Here is a 7,524-nt window from a genome sequence, read left to right as displayed (position 1 = left end):
AATAATAGTAATAATAATGATAATGTCCAAAGCTAGCCCAGACAGAATACAAGTGCCGTCATGACATGCCTTGAATGGTGGGTGGCCTCGTCACCTCCAAGTGAAGTACTGAAAATTCTGTATGAGAAGGATCCAAATAATGTGGAAGCAGCAGCAAGACAAGTACTCCTACCCACAAATGAAATAAGACACACTACACTGTATAACTGTAGCAACCACAATTTCAAAATCACAGGAAGACAATAGTAAATTTAACCCTGAGTAATCTTCTTACTAATATCAAGGTTGTGATGTAATTCAACCACTTTAAAAGACTAAATAATAATAAATAATAACTTTATTTATCTCCTTTGGAAAAATATACAGTAGATTTACATGTAAAATAAGCATATATCAAAATGCAAGAATTCAGATTTTAAATGTACACTGTAAAAGGTTTAACTATGACTATCTTTGAATTAGTCTTGTTACTCTAGGTATAAATGAGTTCATATGTCTTTTAGTGCCTGATCTTCGTATTTTTACATTAATTTCTTGATTTGATCTAAGGCTATAGTTCCTATTGCATGTGTACTAATAAATACTTGATTAGGGTGTTCAGCAGTGCGCATGTTCTTTCAAGTTCTCATTTTGTGTACTGTGATCGTCTTTCATCTAATGATGATAGGGTTGATCTAGCAGCACCAGTGATGTCCAGACTCCTGTTTTGTACTCTTTGGAGGTCATCTGCAAGTTATTGGGGCAGTCCGCCCCAAACCGGTGATGCATATTCCAAGAGAGGACAAATTTGAGAACAGTAAATAGTCAAGACGACTTCCAATGGCATACCTGCTTTTCTGTTAAGGACAACAGAAAGAGAGGGGCAGGATGCAATAAGAAAGGCCTGAAGGTCTCTTCTGTTTACTCCCAACTGTGTGGCTTCATATACATGTATGTAGCTCAGTTCGTACAGCATTGCACTGGCATCGCAGAGGCCATGGGAACAAATTCCGTTGAAGCTGCCTGAATTTTTCAGGTGTCTATAGGAGGTAATTTCTTAAATTTTCCAGTTGCGAAAACAACTTCGACAACAATGTGCCCGCCCTAATTACACACAAAATCATTTGATGGCAGTGTACAATAATTTGATTAGCTAGAATATGCCTTCTTCAGTCACAGGCCACGCAGAGGGAGGGACTGGGGGTTCGCCCTTCCCCCACCCCCAACACTTTTCTCCCACGGTGTTGTTTTCTCCCGAACCTCTCTCCTCTTCACTCACACTTCCGTGACCCAACCAAACCTAGGGCCCACCCCAACTTTCAACCGTACTCCCCAGCCCCTGTCAGTTGGGGAAAATCACGAACTTGGTGGTACCATTTATGGTATTACCAGGATACTTCAGAGTCACTGAGGTCTGCCATAAAGTATTGTGAATACCTGAGTTGGTTGAATTTACTTTAGAACAAGTTTTACTTAAAATGGACATCCAAGGGTGGGAAAATTGACATTTGAAAACCTTCAGGAACATTTCAAATTCCCCAGGACAGCACCTGTAGTTGCAGGTCTTCAGTAAGTGAATCCTCTGAACTGAAAAACGAACGCTGTTCCTGGACAAACCCATAGGTGAAGTGCCTTGTCATAGCATACAAGGAGCATCATTAACTTGTTGAAATGTCAAAAAGCACCCAAGCCCAAAAGAAAAGTGTATGGGACAGCATAAACGATAAATTCATGGAATTGTGCCACAAGGCTCGAATTACTACTTCAAAAACCTTAGCACAGATAAAGGAAAAATGACGAGGAATACTTGACAAAATGCAAAGATGCCTGTGACAACAACAACAACAACAACAACAACAGGGTCGGGTGTCAGACCATGAAAAGTTTATGCAAAGTTTATCATGGGGTCAACCAAATCATGGTTAGCTCCAAGAAAGTGAATTGTACGTTTGTGAAGCAGAGCCCCTTGACTATGTCAAAGGAAACAGGCAGCAAACAAGAGAGCAGCATTGTTGAAAATAGCACGGCAATAGCTTTTGACAATTCTATAATTAGAACCCTGTTCATGGGCATGCAGAGTGTCCAACAACAAGGGGACGAATTACAGTCCCCCCAAAATGTAGGGCAGGCTTCATGAGAAACTCTTCATTTTCGGAAGCCCAATAAAATCAGTTAATTGCAGCATTCTGGCATCATGAAGGCTTCCAAGAAATCCTTTGGCAACGGATAAAAACAATCCTGTAGAATCTACCACCCCTTGAAGAAGTAAGCTATAAAAATCAATGTAATTGAAATTTGTAGTCATCATGATTGACTGATGGTGCTTTAATGGGGATATGACTTCCATCAACTGCAGCAACTACATTTGAAACGTTACTCTTCATAGATAATTCTTCAATTGTTTCAACAACAGCTGCTCTTGTAGAAGAGAACTTAATGAACTCATTTGGGAAGTTCCAGAGTTCTTCTAAAAGGTCAAGGCGGCATTTAGTTATTGTAGATTTCCCTTATCCCTTACCAGACTGAGAAGAAGATGCCACACAACAAACCCGACATTGTAGTTGTTGAAAAGACCAACAAGATATGCCATATTATTGATGTAGAGTGCGCAGGTGGTTGCAGAATCGCTCTGAAGGAGAACTAAAAAGTCAACAAAAAGTTAACAAATACCGGGAATTAAGCAATTGACATCAAAACCCTCTGGCACTTGAAGAAAGCTGTAATCACCCCGATTGTCATAGGGGAAAGAAGACTATTTGGCAGATATCCACGCTGGGCTTATTAGGCCCATACGATGCAGAAGACCATTCTTTTTCAGTCAGTACGGATCCTAAGAACAGTTCTGGAATGCTAAGACAGGTTTATGCTGCTTGTACCAGAACCTCCAGCAGAACATTGCTGCAATAGTTGTAAATAATAAATGAAAACCCATGGTATCAACAAAGGCCACTCTCTACAGTAATGGAGAATGAAAATGCAAAAATTCTTTGGGATGTACCTTTCCAACTTCAGAAGGCACCAAAAAATGGGGCAAATAAAAACATGGCAGTCTACGACAAACAGACTAATAATTGGACACCACTGGAAGGCACTATCTGCCATGTTGGCACAATTCCGGACAAAACTGCTAAAAAAAGAAAAATTACACAGAGCTTTGTGCAGGCATCAAATAACTGTCTAAAAGCCTAAGCTTTAAACAAATCAACATTGTTTTTGACTTTCTCGGTGGCTACCTTGAGGAGCTAAGGAAAGGACTAAGCTCAAAAACGAACACTGACAAGGAGCTGTCCTTCCTTATTGAACGCTGTCAGAAATGGATTATCTGCCAGAATGCAAATATAGTTAAGAAGTTCTATAAATATGTATAAACTGTTTGAATGTAAAGAAAATGATGAAGTGTAACTCATGACTGCAATTCAAGTTATTTAAATGATTCACGAAAACAAAAATGAAATCTTACATAATAATAAATTATAATAAAATGATTGAAAATAGTCAATATTAAATGTACATGAAATGAATGTATATTTGACAGCGGGTCTAATTAAAACACAGGTCACTCATTGCAGGTCATTGTTTTACCTTTTGAAAAGTAAACCAAACCCTTTATTACGCTAACACTAGGTGTAAGGTTGGTTTTTAGGCCTAGGGTTAGCCTAGTTGAGGGTTTTGGGTTACTTTCAAAAAGGTAAAACAATGACCTGCAATGAGTGACCTGTGGAACGAGACCTGTGTTTAAGACCCGCCGTATATTAATTGAGCCCAACAAATTGACCTGCTCCAAACTGTGTGGTTTCATATATCAGTTGGCAGAGCATAGCATCGGCATTGTAGAGGAGGTCATGGGTTTGAATCCAGTTGCAGCCACCTGAAATTTTCAGGTGTCTATAACACACAATAATAATATTATTGCTAAATTGTTCAGCTAAATGCGAAGATCACTTCTCCCTGATTCATCACTTCTCTCATTCGTAATAAATGTAGCAGCTGCTGTTTACTTGCATTAAATGTATGCACTTATTGTCTGTTCCAACTGATCAGCTTCAATATGCTAACTCATAACAAAGTCATGTTAAAGACTATTATTTGGATGGTTCAAATGCGTTTGTTCGCCAAATAGAAAAAAAAGTCGAATTCTAGGTCTTCCTTGGTACCTGCTATCTATAGTTAAATGGAAGCCCAAACCTTGTGAATTACCCTATTATGAGGTGCCATAGTAGTCTTTGCCTATCTTGAATTTATTAGTTCTGAAAAAATTCTTTTTCTGCAGAGTACCTTCATCTTTTTCCCTTAAATAATATCGATCACAATGAGAAAAACTGTACATATATGTAGATAAAATCAATATTAAAATAGCTGCTTACGGCTGTATACCGGAATAATACATCAAGTAAAAATCTCTTTTGTTCTAAATGGCAACAAATTAAGTTTTTTTTTTCTCCGCTGCCTTGTCTCTCTTCGGGCTTTTATTCTCTCACTAAGTTCATTTGTTTTCTACGATCAGCCCATCCCGAGCAAATGCCTTCCTTTTAATGAGATTTTTCCGCATCTGCATCAACGCCCTCATAGGCGGACAACCACGCAAAAATAAATTTTAAATGTAATGTAATCCAACTTACATTTTCATCTGCAGTATCAGGTTGTTTTTCGCCAACTGTTACAACGACTTCACCCTCTGAAGTCATGCTTGTGGTATTAAAGGAGTACCGATGATACCCTACTTTCCGCTGTTGTTGTTTCCAAGCACCCTCTTTGAAGCAACAGAAGGTGTACGTGACTAGGTACGCGTGACCTAAAGTCACGCATTGCACATTGTTATTGGTCATGAAAGCCACTACCACCACGGGTCACCCAGCGAAATTTAAGCCACTTCGGAAAATACCATAATACTCTTTGTTTGCCCCCCACCCCCTCCCCCCCCCCCCCAAATTTTGCATAAGCATTGTTTCCAGTTTCTCCTGGGATTTACAATGGTCCCAAGAGAAGACAAAAATATTATGGTATTTTCCGAAGTGGCCTATTACAAGGGGTACCCTGCGAGAAGTTGGTTCCGCCTACGCTCCCCCGGGAGAGAAACCACTGCGAACAACCCAGCCTCGACAAATTTTGGCAACTTTTCGTATTTCGGGCCACTTTATTCGTTTCGAGCAATTTTTTGTATTCTGAGCAATTTCTTGTTTTCTACAAATTCCGAGATATCGTATCAGCTTTTAGTGCTTAATTTAGCCATATTTGACAATGTCAAATTTTGAATTTTCCTGTTAAAAAAAAGGGAAGTTCCTCCCTCCCTACCCCTCCCACCCTGGGACAGATCGTGGGCGAAAAGATGCATGCAGTAGGGCTTATAGAAAATACAAAAGAAATGTTGCTGCATATTTTTGCAATCGACCAAATAAAAGAAGAGAGAAACAAAAAAAGTTTTAGTTTCGTTACAAAAAGCAACTTTAATTTTGATTTTTTTTTGGTGCAACATTTTGGGAAATCTGGAACAACTAGTGGAAAGCCCTACTGCTCGCAGGATGTACAACTGAAGGGTTTGTATTGGAAAAATGTATCGAATTTGAAGGTAAAATTCGGGGAACGATTTTTTAGTATAAAACATCCGGAGTTTCGCTCATGAGATAAAATACATGTGTATGAACACATCTCCTAATGTACTTGAAAAGCTCAAACTGCCAAGATTCATAGGGATAGACTTTTTCCCAACCAAATAGCTTTGTACCATGGTGTCACGCAAGGTGACAATTCGGAAATTCAAGAAACGAAAGATTTCACAAAACTGGAAACCTATAGATAAAAATTCAGAAGACCTTGCGATTTTAGAATTTGGTGACGTCTCTGTTAAAACAATCTACTATGCAAGTTAAGGGTCATTTTGATATGATGTTCAAACGCGCGCCTCTCTTACATTACTAAATCGTAGAGCTTGGGTCACCTGTGCTCCCAGTAGCTCCCACTCCCAAAAGAGTAACATCAGATCCGAGGAAGGGGAAAAATTGTAACCGTTCTTGCTTGCCCTGAGTGCCAGAGGAATTTTTGCAAGGTTCGAGAGAGAACCCCTAGCTTGCGAGGGAGCGAAGTGCTAAAGAGGGAGAGTGTTGTGAGCCTTAACCTCAAGCGGGCGATCAGTTTAAAAATTAAATTGCTCCAATGCTGCTCTGAATGGACAATACCTACGGTGGCAACGCAAAGGGGCTCCTGGTTGGGTAAGCAATCAGCCAAAAAACCGGTTTCAAACAAACCTAGTGACTGCAGAAAGAGATGTTGTAAGATAATGGTTTGACACTGACTATTTTTTATGTTTCGTTCAAGAGGTTCCGGATGGAGCTCGAGAACGTTTCAGTTAGTTGGTCTTAGTGCGCTGAGGAAAATTCCTTGCGAAGTTTCAAGAAAACGTAGCGCGAGACTTATGCGCGTGCCAAAGAAATTTAGACTTCCGGGATGGCGATGTGGTCATTTCCCAGATTGCGGATCCTTTACTGAAATTCCTGCTTCCCGGTAAAAAGAGTCGCTTATGAAAGTTTGTTCAGTTTGTTCCCGCTACATGACCAAAAGCCCAGGAAAAGGTTGACCGGCCACAATCTGGCACATCAGTTGTACCAACTACAATTTGTATACCGTGACGGCCAAACTGAACGATCACTGAAAACAAGGATTGCAGAACAGAAAAGGGCTTATAATAATAATATCTTTATTTATTATCCTTGGCGATAAGAATTACGGTAATATCACAGTAAAATATCAAAACACTGCCAATATATATTTACATATATACATAACAAATTAAGTTAAGTTATGTTAATTAAGTTTAGCACCTCTAGGCATTAACGATTGTTTGTGCATAACAGTGCGTGAGACAGGTATTCTGAAGTGCAATGGGTTTATCTTACAAGATCTTAAATTATGGCCATGATCCACCGTCTTATCTAGAAAACGTTTACAAGGATGCGCTTCAGATTCTAGGATATGCTTAAATTCTTTCTCGTCAAATTCTGACGCCTAGTTACAAGTGACTCAACAGTATCCCTAGGGAGTCCTATGACATTTAGACATCTATTCTGCATTCTCTGTAGATCGTCTTCGAAGTAAATGGGCAACCCTCCCCAGACAGGCAAGGCATATTCTAAGACAGGTCTAATCTTAGTGATGTAAGTTGTTAGACCAATGTCCCTGGGGAGATGGGCTGTCCTGCAGACCCTAAGATAGTGAATCCGTTTACACGCTTAGCTGACAATACTTGAGACATGTATATTCTACTTGAAATCGTTCTGTACATATACACCCATTAGTTTAAACTCTGAAACCCTCTCCAGTTCAGTAGGCCCGATGCTAATAGGAGGCGCAGTTGGACAAGACTTCTTGAAGGTGATCCACATATCTTTTGTCTCCTTAGCATTCAGGTCCATTTTATTCTGTACAGCCCAACTTTCCAAGTGAGTCACAGCACCCTGTATTTGACTAACAGAGTCCTTAGAGACTAATTAGTATAGGGTACAGTACGTGCAGGTGGATACAGGTATTTCCCTGGGAATGCACTCCTCAATA

General features: G+C 39.7%; 1 long non-coding RNA gene across 1 annotated transcript in view; it reads right to left on the bottom strand.

Moving 5' to 3' along the window:
• LOC137969863 (uncharacterized) overlaps positions 1 to 4,754 on the bottom strand; it is an 11,158-nt gene extending 6,404 nt beyond the window's left edge. The window contains exon 1 of the long non-coding RNA XR_011116735.1: positions 4,599 to 4,754. This is a non-coding gene — a long non-coding RNA (uncharacterized lncRNA). The remainder of the gene's footprint in view (positions 1 to 4,598) is intronic.
• Between the last annotated feature and the right edge of the window lie 2,770 nt (positions 4,755 to 7,524).

Source organism: Montipora foliosa, chromosome 9, assembly GCF_036669935.1.
Source record: "Montipora foliosa isolate CH-2021 chromosome 9, ASM3666993v2, whole genome shotgun sequence".
Lineage (NCBI taxonomy): Eukaryota > Metazoa > Cnidaria > Anthozoa > Scleractinia > Acroporidae > Montipora > Montipora foliosa.
The sequence above is the reverse complement of the archived record's forward strand: the minus strand, read 5'-3'. Positions and strand labels throughout refer to the sequence as shown.